This window comes from Hylobates moloch, unplaced genomic scaffold, assembly GCF_009828535.3.
Source record: "Hylobates moloch isolate HMO894 unplaced genomic scaffold, HMol_V3 SCAFFOLD_1, whole genome shotgun sequence".
NCBI classification, from domain to species: Eukaryota; Metazoa; Chordata; class Mammalia; order Primates; family Hylobatidae; genus Hylobates; species Hylobates moloch.
The window spans coordinates 67,416,063-67,432,182 of record NW_026652276.1 but is presented as its reverse complement, the minus strand read 5'-3'; the positions used below and the strand labels follow the sequence as shown (position 1 = coordinate 67,432,182).

Genomic DNA, 16,120 nt, shown 5'->3' with positions numbered 1-16,120 from the left:
TAGGGACTCCAAGTCTTCCCACTCCATATCTTGCTTTGAAAAAAGAAAATATGAAAAAATAAAAAAAATTTTTAAAGACCCTGAGTTAGGAAGTTGACATGAGATTAGCTGATGTCAAGTTCATTTTGAGCTGGTAAAATGGCAAGGCTATCATAAAACTTTCAAAGATGAGACTCCATCGCTAAAGTAGTGTGTCTTAATTATGGAAGATTATAATTTTTGAGTTGTCTCCTCAGCGCCCATCAAAATAGAGTATGTACTCAGCACTTCGATGGGCTGGAAAGCCCTGGAGGAGGATGAGAAGAGAGACAACCACGTAATTTGAAGAACAGTTGAGAGCCTTTAAAAGGCTTGTTCTGAAATAACACAAGATGCAAAGCAGATGAAATAACAGTCTTCAGATACCAGAAGTACCATCCTGTAGAAGAAGGATGGGACTTCTTCTGACTTGCTCCTGAAGCCCTGGGAGTTAAGGCCTGGTGCAGACTCCAGCCCAGTGGGAGACATGCTCTTTCCCAGTGGCCGCTGCCTGGAGGGCCACAATCCACTGGCCCCAAGAGGAGCCAGGTAAATGTCATTTCAGGGACACATGAACAAGGAATTCTAAATGGGAGACAGGTGGATCATTCAGGACTACTCTATTTCACTTCCTATTCTAAAAACACATGACTCTTTTTTGAGATTTTTGTTTAGGTTTAAAGGAGGATAACCAAACACTAGACGGATGAATTGCAGTTTTTAAAAAGTAGAAGCAGCTGCCTGTTGGCTTTTGCCCTGAAGTTCCATAGGAATGGAAAGAGGCATGACTGCCTCCCGGGACAGATTGTTCCCAACTGGTCTCACTTTCAGGATTGTGCCCATGTGGTCAAAGTTGAGTCTACTTTCCATATTGCTGATGCCTGTGGCCATAGCCATGGAAAGATGTGGAAGAAGCCGTGGTCCCGCCCTGTGTAAGATGAAGACTTGTGAAACCACTGGGTCATAGTTTTTCATTTTGGTCACTTGCCGTCAGCCTTGGAGGCATAGGAGACAGAGTAGACGGTGCAAATCCATCTGCAAGTGCATTTTCTTTCTAAAGAAAGTGTTGCCAGACTATTTGCTCACAGAACAACCACTGGCTAGATGAGCCCACGCTAAGTAAACACAAAGAAATTAAAACAAATCAGGGGGATCCGAATTCCTGTTTATTTGCTCCACAGTGAAAATGGCTTACTTTTTCTTTAAAAAAAAACTTTGTTCTCAAAAGCTGCCCCACCTCTAATGCTACTTTTTTAAAAAGAAACAATATACATATAAGATGATACATTAAAAGGCTATTGTTCAAAAAATCTTATTTCTTGTACATTGTAGATTTAAATAGTAGTGAAAAACAGCCCATGGAATCTTTGATGTACATGTGTGTTTGTAGGGAAAAAAAGGTGAATATCAGGTTGTGCGCAGTGGCTTATGCCCATAGTCCCAGCATTTTGAGAGGCCGAGATGCAAAGATCACCTGAGGTCAGGAGTTCAAGACCAGCCTGGCCAACATGGTGAAACCCTGTCTCTAAAAATACAAAAAATAGCCAGGTGTGGTGGCCGGCACCTATAATCTCAGCTACTCGGGAGGCTGACACAGGAGAATCGCTTGAACCTGGGAGAAGGAGGTTGCAGTGAGCTGAGATCATGCCATTGCACCCCAGCCTGGGTGACAGAGTGAGACTCCATCTCAAAAAAAAAAGAGTAAATATCTTGCAATATAGAAAATCTTCATTAAATACACCTTGTTTAACTAAATAGAGGCAGCAAGAGGGGTGAGTTGCCCTGGATTATTTTTTTTGTTTGTTTTGCGGTTTGTTTTTTCTGATTATAAGAGCAATATATGATCATGGTAGGAAAATCTGGAAAATTATGAAGCTTTCTATGTTCACAGAATGAATATAAAACAAAAAAGTACATATTTTAGGTGGCTAGTTTTACATTTATTAAATGTATTACTTAAAATAAAATGCTTTAAATGCCCTAACAATAAGTGCTGGCTGGTTAATCTCCCTCTGAGGATCTCAGAGCAATTTACCAATACCCCTGCTCTGACTGTTAAAAGGGTATGATGAGTCTTCCGGGCTTTAAAAGCATATTGATCCTTTCAAGCTCTTCAGGTACTCAGCACTGATTAATTCATTGGAAAGTAGTCTCAAAAGGGCATTGTTCTGAGGCAATCTATGCTTATAACTTTGTGGACTCCTTTGCTGGCAACCAAGACCCACTCAGAAAATTCTGGGTCAGAAAATAGAAGGCTAGCATGTAAAGATCCTCAGCTAAGTATATGGCCAATTCATTTTTACTAAAATTGTGTTCTCTTGGGCAGCACATATACTAAAAAATTGGAACAATACAAAGAAGATTAGCATGGCCCCTATGGAAGGATGACACACAAATTCATGACACATTGCATATTTTAAAAAGAAAAATTAATAAATAAAATTATTTTGCTAATGGGGTTTCCTTCTTTGCATGACTATGAATTGGAGACAGTTTAGCGCTTCCTAGCAGTCCTGAGCCCTGGGATTCCCTAAGTGTGGTTCCTGAACCAGCAGCATTAATATTACCTGGGAATAGCAATCTGTGTTTTAATAAGCCCTCTAGGTGATCCAGAAGCACATGAAAGTTTGAGAATCACTGTCTTAGGTGTTTTCCCCCTAAATGTAGAAATTAGCTCTAATTGACTCACGCTGTCAAACTTCATTTACGTGTGTATACCTGGATCTGGGTATATGGGGACACATGTCCATAAAAATTCTCTGAGCTTTACACTTAAGATACATACATTTTACTGAATTTAATTAAACCTAATTAAAAAAAAACACTGCTAAATTATATTTCTAAGAAAGTTGGTTGGGTTCAGCTTGTCTCTTGAATAAAGGTGGTGAGATCTAGGGGGGCCTTGCCCATAGCATCACTGCCATAATGAGAGATTCCATGATACTGACAGCCAAGGACATCTGTGTGTAGCAACCCCAAAGACATTTATTGACATTGTTTAGCAGTAAGTCAGTCTCCAAGCAATAACCTCAACTTGTTTGACATCATCCTGGGTACATCTCTGAGTTGTGGGGCACAGCCACAGGAAACCCTAACATGAAACCAAAAGGGGCAGGTAGAAAAAAGTGCTCAACTTTTAAACTGGAGAAGGAAAGCATGAGAAACCTAGGAAGCAGTGATAAAATGCAACCAATCAGGTGGTACATACAAGTGTTGGGCAAGAGAGAAACTGTGGTCAAAGGCCATGAGAGACACAGCAAGGACAGCAGAGCTGCCCAGGCAGCCTCTCTGCTGACAAAGTCCGTAGAAGAGGGTTGTGGGAAAGAGGGAGGAAGGATGACACATGGGCCAAGAAGGGCTTCACAGGGCCACAGCTTTAGCAGGTGTCTGTCTGCTGTCTTGGCCCTAAGGATGAGGTGGAGACCCCTAAGAGCCCTGGTGTCAATTGTGCATCCAGTCTCAGAATCACAGAAATTCTGTTCCTCAGTGCTGAAGTGTTTTGTGTGTCCCTAAATGAAAAGCACTCCCAGAGCTGCCAGGTCCCCATCCCGACCCATGAAGAATTGTCTTCTTGATTAATCACCCCCTCTTTCACTGTCATGCAGGGAACTCACATTAGGCTTGTATTTTTTGCTCATTGCCACACTGCTGGGAAATGGGGGCCATCCACAGTGAAAGAAAAGTTGAAGAAAAACTGCGCCAGCAGGTGGACCCAGAGTCCTAACTATACTGTGCCCATGTGCACAGCTGCCTGGCTGCTCCTCCCAGCCAGCTCCTGAGTCCTCAGAGTTGCTTCTGCTTTTCCTAGGCTCCTTATGTGAAATGTGACTTTTTTTCATGGAAGTACCCCCTATAAGGTATTTCCCAGTCCTGCCCTGCTCAGTTGAAATGTAAATAAATTTGAAATTGTTCCTATCTGAATCAGTGAAGTGTCCCTAAATTTCCTAGACCATTTCAACCTGAAAAGCAGTTCTAGGCATTTTGGGTTTTAGCTTCCGATGCTTCAATTTCATATTTCACTATGGTGGATGTTTGTTAGTTCCCTTGGCTACTGAGCATCCAAACTTTATTTCTCTGTTGGGTGAGTCTTCTATTGCATAAATCTTGGTGAGAAAAGGCCTCCCTCTCACTACAGAATTTCAAGAGGAGGGTACCGATTTCTCCATCCCTGAGGAGTTAGCATGAGGAGCTTGGGGGCTGAGCTCAGCCAATCAGATGCTGCCACTTGCAGCTTTAACTCCTGAGCAATAACGCAAAGATCAAGGCATCATTAAGAAATTGTTCACTGGCCCGGTGCAGTGGGTCATGCCTGTAATCCCAGCGCTTTGGGAGCCTGAGGTGGGTTGATCACAAGGTCAGGAGTTCAAAACCAGCCTGGCCAAGATGGTGAAACCCCATCTCTACTAAAAATGCAAAAATTAGCCGGGTGTGGCGGCGGGTGCCTGTAATCCCAGCTACTTGGGAGGCTGAGGCAGAGAATTGCTTGAATCCAGGAGGCAGAGGTTGCAGTGAGCCAAGACCGCACCACTGTACTCCAGCCCGGGTGACAAAGCAAGACTCCATCTCAAAGAAAAAAGAAAAAAGAAAAGAAAAGAAAAGAAAAAAATTATTCACAGGGCTAACAGTGCAGAGTCTAGTGGGTAGTGGGTAGGGCCAGTGTCCAAGGGCAGGTGAAGTAGTGGCAGCTTCCTAGCTGCAAACTCTTTGGATTACAGCTCCTGGAACGTCCTAAAAATTCCTGCATGGCATGTCTTCTTAGTTCTTTGTCCCAAATTCTAGCTTTTCTTCTCAACTGTAGGCTAAACCAGACTCTAAGCCCGTGTTTTTCTGTTTTTGGTCTCTGTCTGAGATACACAAAAGCAGACATGGCAGCTGGATCAGAAGCACTTGAATTAGATGGCAATAAGTATCCTTTTCTTTTCAGTAATGCTTTTACTGTCAATCATTAGAATAGCTCAGATTACTTTGGCCCCTTGTATATCTTCTTTTCAAAAGTGTTTGTTCATGTCCCTTGCTCACTTTTTAATTCAGTTACTTGTTTTACTCTTGTTGCATTAAGTTCCTTATAGAATCTGGATATTAGCCCTTTGCTGGATGCATAGTTTGCAAATATTTTATCTCCTATTCTGTAGGTTGTCTGTTTACTCTATTAGTAGTTTCTTTTGCTGTGTGGAAGCTCTTAAATTTAATTAGGTCTCACTTGTCAATTTTTGCTTTTGTTGCAATTGCTTTTGAGGACTTAGTTATAAATTGTCTAGGCTGATGCCTAGGAGGGTATTTCCTAGGTTTTCTTCTAGGATTTTTATAGTTTGAGGTCTTAACATTTAACTCTTTAATCCATCTTTTTCTAAAACAAAATTATTATTTTTAATTTTTGTGGGTACATAGTAGATATTAATATTTATGGGTTATATAAGGTATTTTGATACAGGCATGCAATATGAAATAATCACATCAAGATAAATGGGGTGTCCATCACCTCAAGCATTTATTCTTTGTGTGTCAAACAGTCTGATTATACTCTCTTAATTATTTAAAAATGTACATTTAAATTATTTTTTACTATAGTCATCCTGTTGTGCCATCAAATACTAGGTCTTATTCATTCTTTCTAACTATTTTTTTGTACCCAATAACCATCCCCACTTCCCCCTACTATCCTTTCCAACCTCTGGTAACTATCCTTCTACTCTCTACCTTCATGAGTTCAATTGTTTTGACTTTTAGCTTCCATGGATAAGTGAAAACATGTGATATTTGTCTTTCTGTGCCTGGAGTTCCATCCATGTTGTTGCACATGACAGGATCTTGTTCTTTTTTCTGGCTGAATAGTACTCCATTGTGTATAGGTACCACATTTTCTTTATCCATTTATCTGCTGATGTACACTTAGGTGGCTTTCAAATCTTGGCTATTGTGAATAGTGCTGCAATAAACATGGGACTGCAGATATCTCTTTGACATACTGATTTCCTTTCTTTTAGGTATATACATAGGATTTGGATTGCTGGATCATATGGTAGTTTTATTTTTAGTTTTTGAGGAACCTCCAAACTGTTCTCCATAGTGGTTGTACTAGTTTACTACCCCCGACAGTGTACAAGAATTCCCTTTTCTCTACATCCTCACCAGCATTTATTGCAGTCATTTGGATAAAAGCCATTTTAACTGGGGTAAAATGATATCTCATTATAGTTCTGATTTGCATTTCTCTGATGATCAATGATGTTGAGGACATTTTTTTTTTTTTTTTTTTTTTTTTTTGAGACGGAGTTGGAGTGCAATGGCGAGATCTCGGCTCACCCACAACCTCCGCCTCCCGGGTTCAAGCGATTCTCCTGCCTCAGCCTCCGAGTAGGTGGAATTACAGGCATGCGCCACCACATCTGGTTAATTTTGTATTTTTAGTAGAGACGGGGTTTCCTTATGTTGGCCAGGCTGGTCTCGAACTCCTGACCTCAAATGATACTCCCGCCTTGGCCTCCCAAAGTGCTGGGATTACAGGTATGAGCCACCGTGCCTGGCTGTAAATGGGATTACTTTCTTGATTTCTTTTTCAGATTGTTCACTGTTGGCATATAAATATGCTACTGATTTTTGTATGCTGATTTTGTATCCTGCAACTTTACTGAATTTATCAATTCTGAAAGGTTTTTTAGTGGAATCTTAGGTTTTTCCAAACATAAGATTATATCTGCAAACAAGGATAATTTGACTTCTTCCTTTCCAATTTGGATGCCCTTTCTTTCTTTCTCTTGTCTGATTGCTCCAGCTAGGACTTCCAGTACTATGTTGAATAACAGTGGTGACAGTGGATATCCTTGTCATGTTACAGATCTTTGAGAAAGTCTTCCAGTTTTTCTCCATTCAGTATGATACTGGCCGTAAGTCTGTTGCACATTGCTTTTATTATGTTGAGGTATGCTCCTTCTTTTTTTGTGTGTGTTTTTTTGAGACAGGGTCTTAGGCTGGAGTGCAGTGGTGTGATCATGGCTCACAGCAGCCTTAACCTCCCAGGCTCAGGTGATCCTCCTGCCTCAGCCTCCCAAGTAGCTGGGACCAAAGGCATGTGCCATAACACCTGGCTAATTTTTTGTATTTTTTGTAGAGAAGGTCTTGTCATGTTGCCCAAGCTGGTCACGAATTTCTGGGCCCAAGCAATCTGCCTACCCTGGACTTTCAAAGTCCTGGGATCACAGGTATTAGCCATTGCACTCAGCAGGTATGTTCTTTCTATACCCAGTTTTTCAAGAGCTTTTTTTGTTTATTTGTTTTAATCATGAAGGGGTGTTGACTTTTTATCAAATGCTTTTTCAGCATCAATTGAAATAATCATATGTTTTTTGTCTTTCATTCTATTAATATGATGTATCACATTGTTTGATTTGTACATGTTGAGCCAACCTTGCATCCCTCAGATAAAGCCCACATGGTCGTGATGAATTATGTTTTTAATGTATTCTTGAATTGTATTTTCTATTATTTTGTTGAGGATTTTCGCCTCAATATTCATCAGAGATATCGGCGTGTAGTTTTCTTTTTTTGATATGTCTTTGTCTGATTTTGGTATCAGAGTAATACTGGCCTCATAGAATAAATTTGGAAGTATTCCCTCCTCCTCTATTTTTCAGATTAATTGCAGTAAGATTGGTGTTAGTTCTTCTTCAAATGTTTGGTAGAACTCAGCAGTGAAGCCTTGGGTTCTGGGCTTTTCTTTGCTGGAAGCCTCTTTATTATGGCTTTGCTCTCATTACTTGTTATTGACCTGTTCAGGTTTTGGATTTCTTCATGGTTCAATCTTGGTAGGTTGTATGTGTCTAGAAATTTGTCCATTTCTTGTACATTTTCCAATTTATTGGCATATAGTTGCTCATAGTAGCCACTAATGATCCTTTGAATTTCTGTGGTGTCAGTTGCAATGTCTCCTGTTTCATCTCCAGTTTTATTTATTTCAGTCTTCTCTCTGTTTTTCTTAGTTTGGCTAGAGGTTTGTCAATTTTCTTTAACTTAAAAAAAAACAACTTTTTGTTTCATTGATCTTTTGTATATTTTGTTCATTTCAATTTCATTTATTCTGCTCTAATCTTTATTATTTCTTCTACTAATTTTGGGTTTGGTTTGCTCTTGCTTTTCTATTTCTTTTAAAGACATTATTAGGTGGTTTATTTGAAGTTTTTCTTCTTTTTTGACGTGGGCACTTACAGGTATAAACTTCCCTCTTAGTACTGCTTTCACTGTATCACTGTATCCCATAGGGTTTGACGTGTTATGCTTCCATTGTCATTTGTTTCAAGAAATTTTTCAATTTTCTTCTTAATTTCTTCATTGACCCAGTAGTCATTCAGGAGCATATTGTTTAGTTTCCACATATTTGTATAGTTTCAAAAATTCCTCTTTTTGTTTTTTGAGATAGGGTCTTACTCCTGTCACCCAGGCTGGAGTGTAGTGGCACAATTTCAGCTCATTGCAGCTTCAAATTCCAGGCTCAGGTGATCCACCTCAGCCTCCCGAGTAGCTGAGAATACTGGCATGTGCCGCCGTGCACAGCTAATTTGTTGTATTTTTAGTAGAGATGGGGTTTCGCCATGTTGCCCGGGCTGGTCTTGAACCCCAGGGCTCAAGTGGTCCACCCACCTCGGTTTCCCGAGGCCTAGTATCCTCTTATTATTGATTTCTAGTTTTATTCCACTGTGGTCAGAGAAGATGCTTGATATTATTTCAATTTTGGGAGAAATGTTTTTGGACTTGTTTTGTGACCTACATATGGTCTATTCTTGAGAATGATCCATGTGCTGAGGAAAGGAATGTGTACTGCAGCCATTGGATGAAATGTTCTGTAAATATCTACTAAGTCAGTTTGCTCAACAGTGCAGATTAAGTCCAATGTTTCTTTGTTGATTTTCTGTCTGGAAGTTTTGTTCAATGCTGAAAGTGTGGTGTTGAAGTCTCCAGCTATTATTGTATTGAGATCTCTCTCTCTCTTTAGCTCTGGTAATATTTGCTTCATGTATTTGGGTGCTCCAATATTGGGTGCATCTATAGTTACAATAGTCATATCCTCTTGCTGAGTTGACCCCTTTATCATTAGGTAGTGACCTTCTTTGCCTCTTGTTATAGCTTTTATCTTGGGATTTATCTTGTCTGATGTAAATATAGTTACTTCTGTTCTTTTTTGGTTTCCATTGGCATGGAATATCTTTTTCCATCTCCTTATCTTTCAGTCTATGTGTGTCTTTACAGGTGAAGTGTGTTTCTTGTAGGCAACAGATCACTGGGTTTTATTTTTTCATCCATTCAGCTACTATATGTCTTTTGATTGGAGAATGATATGGTTTGACTCTGTGTCCCCACCCAAATCTCATCTCTAGTTGTAATTCCTATAATCCCCATGTGTTGAGGGAGGGACCTGGTGGGAGGTTATTGGATCATGGGGTCTGTTTCTCCCATGCTGTTCTCATGACACTGAGTGAGTTCTCACAAGATTTGATGGTTTTATAAGTGTTTGATGGTTCCTCCTTCACATGCTGTCTCTCTCGCCTGCTACCATGTAAGACACACCTACTTTCCCTTCTGCCATGACTGTAAGTTTCCTGAGGCCTCCTAGCCATGCATAACTGTGAGCCAATTAAACCTCTTTCCTTTATAAATTACCCAGTCTCAGATATTTCTTTTTTTTTTTTTTGAGACAGAGTCTCGCTCTGTCGCCCAGGCTGGAGTGCAGTGGCGCAATCTCGGCTCACTGCAAGCTCCGCCTCCCGGGTTCATGCCATTCTCCTGCCTCAGCCTTTCCGAGTAGCTGGGACTACAGGCGCCCGCCACCACGCCCGGCTAATTTTTTGTATTTTTAGTAGAGACGGGGTTTCACCGTGGTCTCGATCTCCTGACCTCATGATCCGCCCGCCTCGGCCTCCCAAAGTGCTGGGATTACAAGCGTGAGCCACCGCGCCCGGCCCAGATATTTTTTTATAGCAACCGAAAACGGACTAATACAGAGAGTTTAGTCAGTTTACATTCAATGTTATTATTGATAAAGTAAGGACTTAGTCCTGCAATTTTGTTATTTGGTTTCCGGTTGTTTTGTGATCTTGTCTTCCTTTTTTTCTTCCTTCCTGTCTTCCTTTTAGTGAAGCTGATTTTCTCTGGTGGTATGATTTAATTTCTTGCTTTTCTTTTTTTGTATACCTACTATATTTGTTTGTTTGTTTGTTTGTTTTTAGACAGAGTCTTGCTCTGTCACCCGGGCTGAAGGCAATAGAGCATTCTCAGCTCACTGCAACCTCTGCCTCTCAGGTTCAAGGGTTTCTCCTGCCTCAGTCCCCCATGTAGCTGGAATTACAAACCCACACCATCATGCCCAGCTAATTTTTGTACTTTTAGTAAAGATGGGGTTTCACCATGTTGGCCAGGCTTGTCTCGAACTCCTGACCTCAGGTGATCCACTCACCTCTACTGTATGGTTTTTTATTTGAGGTTATGATGAGGCTTGCAAATACTATCTTATAAACCACTATTTAAAGCTGATATCAACTTAACACTGTTTGCATAAACAAACAGGAGCAAAGAAACTAATGAAAATGCTATACCTTAACCTCATTCCCCTGATTTTCAACTTTTTGTTGTTTCTACTTATATTTTATTGTATTGCTTGTCTTGAAAAGTTGTTGTAGTTATTATTTTTGACTGGTTCGTCTTTTAGTTTTCCTATTTAAAATATCAAGAATAGTTTACGTACCACAGTTACAGCATTATAATATTCTGTGTTTTTTCTGTGTAATTATTATCATCAGCAAGTTTTGTGCCTCCAGATGATTTCTCATTGCTCGTTAACGTCCCTTTCTTTCTGATAGAACTTCCTTTAGCAAACCCTGTAGGACAGGTCTGGTGTTGAAGTCCTTCGGCTTTTGTTTCTGTGGGAAAGTCTTTACTTTTCCTTCATGGTTGAAGAATATTTTCGCTGGATATACTATTCTAGGGTAAAAGCATTTTTTCCTTCAGCACTTTCAATATTTCATGTACTCGCTCCTGGCCTGTAAGCTTTCCACTGAAAAGTCTGCTGCTGGACATATTGGAACTCCCCCGCATTTCATTTGTTTCTTTTCTCTTGCTGCTTTTGGGATCCTTTCTTTATTCTTGATTTTTGGGAGGTTGAGTATTTTTTTAAATTATTTTATTTCTTCCATGATGATTTACAGGAACTATCTTCAAATCAATACAAATATTTCATAAATAATATCTGGCCACTTTCTAACAAATTGAGTAATTTTTTGCACAATAAGCCATCTCACATTTTTCAGCAAGAAAAACATTAAATTTGAATAATAAAGACGTTACGTAATGAATTAGGACACAATTAAAATTTGCTTTAAATATTTTCTGGGGGAAGGGGACACCAAATTTCTATTCAATGAAGTGAAACATTTTTACAGTCCAGAGGTCTTTTATTTATTTTTTTTAGCACCTATTATGCCACGAATTCATAAGGAATAAGTTCCAGCAGCTCAGGCTCCTTCCTGAGGAAGTGTGCTTCTCTGGGTGAAGCAGGTTGGCACTTCAGTTGAACCAAGTACCTTTCTCTTTGGCTTCGTTCTTTATCTGATCATTTTCCTTCATACATTTCAGGAAGCTATCTCATCTCTTAGAGTGCTAAATGTGCTCCATACAAACATTAATTCTCTTGGCAAGAATCTTGCCCTAAATTGTTTGTTTACAACAATTTCAACAGCCTGCTGGGTAACATCATAGACTCTTCCAGTTTTTCCATGATAACACTTGTGGGGCATTCCTTTTTGAACAGTACCCATTTCCTGGATGTCTACAATATCATCTTCCTTACAGATTTGCATATTCATGGCCAAAAGAACAACTCCATGTTTTCTAAAAGACCGACATATATTGGGTGCCTCTCTTCTTTCCTTTTGTTTTTGTCACTTTGGTGAATTACTGGAAGATAGCAGCTCCAGCCAAAAGGAAGCAGGAGTTTGATTATTAAATGCCTTGAGGTGGTCTTCTTTGGGTTAAATCTGCTTGGTGTTCTATAACCTTTTTGTACTTCGATATTGATATCTTTCTTAGGATATTCCTTAGGATATTCATAATCCTAAGGGGATGTTACTCCTAATGTCACAGGGGGTGTAAACCATGTGATATTATTCATAATACCCTAAGGGAATGTTACTCCTAATGTCACAGGGGGCGTACATCATGTGTGTATACCCCCTGCGATTTTATTTGTAATATCCTAGTGGGATGTTACTTCTATAAGTTTGGGAAGTTCTCTGTTATTATTTCATTGAATAAACTTTCTACCCCTATCTCTATGTACACCCACTGTGATATTATTCCTAATATCTTTTTTTTTTTTTTTTGAGACAGAGTCTCACTCTGTTGCCCAGGCTGGAGTGCAGTGGAGGGATCTCCGCTCACTGCAAGCTCCGCCTCCTGGGTTGACACCATTCTCCTGCCTCAGCCTCCCAAGTAGCTGGGACTACAGGCACCCACCACCACGCCCGGCTAATTTTTTGTATTTTTAGTAGAGACAGGGTTTCACATGTTAGCCAGGATGGTCTCGATCTCCTGACCTCGTGATCTGCCCGCCTCAGCCTCCCAAAGTGCTGGGATTACAGGCATGAGCCACTGTGCCCGGCCTATTATTCCTAATATCTTAAGTAGTAATTACTTCTAATATCACAGTGGGTGTACACCCTGTGACATTTTTCATGATATCTTAGGGAGATACTACTTCTAACACCATGTGTGTACACCCACTGTGATATTATTTGTAATATTCTAGGAAGATATTACTCCTAATATCACAGTGAGTGTACACACTGTGATGTTATTTGTAATATCCAAGGGGGATGTTACTTCTAATGTCACAGTGGATGTACATCCTGTGATATTTTTGGTAATATCCTAAGGGGATGTTACTCCTAATGTGTACACCCTGAGATATTATTCACAACATCCTAGGGGGATGTTACTCCTAATATTACAAGGAGTATACACACTGTGATATTATTTGTAATACCCTAAAAAATGTTACCCCTAATGTCACAGAGGGTGTCCACCCTGTGATATTATTCATAATATCCTAGGGGAATGTTACTACTAATGTCACAATGGGTGTATACCCTGTTATATTATTCATAATATCATACTGGGATGTTACTCCTAATATCACAGGGGTTTTACTCCCTGTGATATTATTCATAATATCTTATGGGGATAATTACTCCTAATGTCACAGGGTGTGTACAACTTGTGATATTATTCGTAATATCCTAAAAAGATGTTACTCCTCATGTCACAAATGGTGTACATGATGTGCTATTATTCGTAATATCTTGGGGGCATGTTACTCCGAATGTCACAGAGTGTGTACACCCTGACATATTATTCGTAATATTTTGTTATTCCACATTGAAATATTTGCAAAATTTGTGAGATACATTCATCCCCATGCCTCTTCCCCTCCATCCTTCCCCATTGGGTAGATATTCAACTGGCTCAGGGAAGAAAGTCTTTTTTGCAGAATGGGTCCTCTTTACTCAACATGCCCTTCAAATAAAGCAATTGTCTGGTCTGAGCCCTGAAAGAGTCTGCTAGCTTTAGCATGCCAAAGGCACGATCAATATTTGACAGAAATGCATGAAGCGTATTACGTATAACCCCAACTACCCTAACAAAGGGGTGAAGATGTGATGAGTAGCAGGTTACCTAGTAAAATGAGATTTGGGTAGCCTAGAGCACTGTCTTCTGCTTTGTCAGAAAAGGCAAGAGGTTGCTTTAGAAAAAGTTATTCTGACAAGAGTGTCACCATTTTGGCTGTGTAATAAATCTCATCGTTCTTACACTAAGGAAAAAAGTCTGTAAAGTATAAATTAAGCTGCTTAATATGGAAGCTGAAACGATCCTGAGGTAGGGAAAATTCCTTTAATGACTTTACATTGTTGGTTTATAAAATATGGTATCTAACAGAAATTTAGATCCTGTGACTTTTCCCCAATGCTATATACCACTACTCCCAAATCTCTACCAACCTCTATTCATGCCGAACGAAGATTTTTTTTAAAAGGAGCCAAGACACTTTAGGCCAGGCTTTTCTCAACTTCAGCACTATTGGGATGGATAATTATTTGCCAGGGGAAGGGGGCACTGTACAATGTTTAGCAGCATCCCTGACTTCTACCTACCAGCTATCAGTAGCAACCGCCCCCCAACCCCAACTTGTAACCCGTGGCTTCTACACTGAATAGCTATTCTTCTAAGATTTTTTTTTTTTTTTTTTGAGATGGAGTTTTGCTTTTGTTGCCCAGGCTGCTGTGCAATGGCATGATCTTGGCTCACCTGCAACCTCCGCCTCCTGGGTTCAAATGATTCTCCTGCCTCAGCCTCCCAAGTAGCTGGAATTACAGGTACTGGAATTACAGGCGCCACCAAGCACGGCTAATTTTGTATTTTTACTAGAGACGGGGTTTCTCCATGTTGGTCAGGCTGCTCTCGAACTCTTGACCTCAGGTGATCTGCCCACCTCGGCCTCCCAAAGTTCTGGGATTACAGGCGTGAGCCACTGTGCCAGGCCTTTTCTGGGATTTTGTATGCTCTTTTTAAAACATCATAAACCAAATGTATTGAGCATCATCAAACTGTTCATGGTCCAAATTTGCCACTGGAAACATCAAGAGTTATACTGAACTATAATGCAGTGAACGATCTCTTGGTCTATTGAAAGGTGTAAAGTGGCTTATCGTGGTGACTAAGTGGCCCCAAATTCTTCTGCTGCTTAAATTCCTATGTCTCCTTTTTATTGTTTTTCCATATCCCTTCTTTCCTCATGCAGTCAGATTCATTCTCTCTCTTTCTCTTCTTCTACTTCTTTTTAGTTTATAAAATGTCTTCCTATTGCTTAGAGTGTGTCTGACTGTATCAGTCATGTTCTTCCCTTCTAATCACTGGTCTACATCTGGTATTGACTTACTAACCAGGCTTCTGGTTATAGTACATTCCACTCTTTATGGCTGCACAGATGTCTACTCCTTTCTCATATTCCAGATAGTTAAAGTTTCTATACATCCAAGTTCAATAAAGGTAACTCTATATTACTACATAAAAACATATATTAGTACATAAAAAGGATAATTATAATGATGATCCTGACTTATTAAGAAAATTGAGTGGATACATCTTGATAGGTATATTAAATAATTTTAAGCAGGAAAGTGACATGATCAGATATCATTCTGGCACCAGCATAGTAGAGGGTCTGAGGCCAGTGTGAAGTTTCATAAGCACGGACACTGACATCTTACATTTGTATCTGACCAGAATTATGTGCTGTGTAGTTGGTAGTGTAATTTTGGAGCATAAAAAGAATACAAGTTTTATTCAAGATTCATTTTCACTTTGGGGAGAAAATCAAAAATTGTTGATTTATGAAGGACAGTAAGGCTTCACTATGAGAGCAGTACATATCTGGGGTGGGGGTGCATCCTTGTATCATGCAGGGCTGATGGAAGGGAAACATCCCTGTTAACTACTTGGGCAGAGAGAGAATGGCAGGATATGTAAAAAACCAAAAACCATGAGGAGATAACCATGTATCTCCTGATGCATAGACTCTACTGAAAAACTGTTAGCAGAAGCTAACCATGAACCCATCACTCAGGATCTGATTTACAAAGAGGGTCAGCTCTGCAGGAATGATGTGCTCCCAACAGAAAGAGCCAGCTGAAGAAGTTATTATGTGTTTTTTCCAGCTCTGAAAACCAATATTTCAACTCCTAAAGATGGATATTCATAATCACTATGTAAAACTAAATAGAATTGCATATTACTGAGCTGCAAGGTATCTAGTTTTTTTTAATGAAGTATTCACATTCTAGTTAGATTCATTCATTCCATTCAGTACATATTCATTGAGAACATACTGTGTGTTAGGTCTGCAGAAAGACAGATAATAAAGATATATACATATCAATAATAGATAATAAAATTATATATATAACTTCTCTAATATAGAGAAAAGTTAGCAGAAATAATCCATGCCCTCATAGAGTTTACTGTTTAATGGAAAAAAAGACAATTAAAATAGTGTGAGAAGATG

At 39.6% G+C, this 16,120-nt stretch overlaps 1 non-coding gene across 1 annotated transcript; it reads left to right on the top strand.

Moving 5' to 3' along the window:
• The first annotated feature begins 2,328 nt into the window (after positions 1–2,328).
• LOC116809799 (U6 spliceosomal RNA) lies at positions 2,329–2,437 on the top strand. The gene has a single exon (XR_004369984.1). It is a non-coding gene; the product is annotated as a U6 spliceosomal RNA (small nuclear RNA).
• Positions 2,438–16,120: the final 13,683 nt, after the last annotated feature.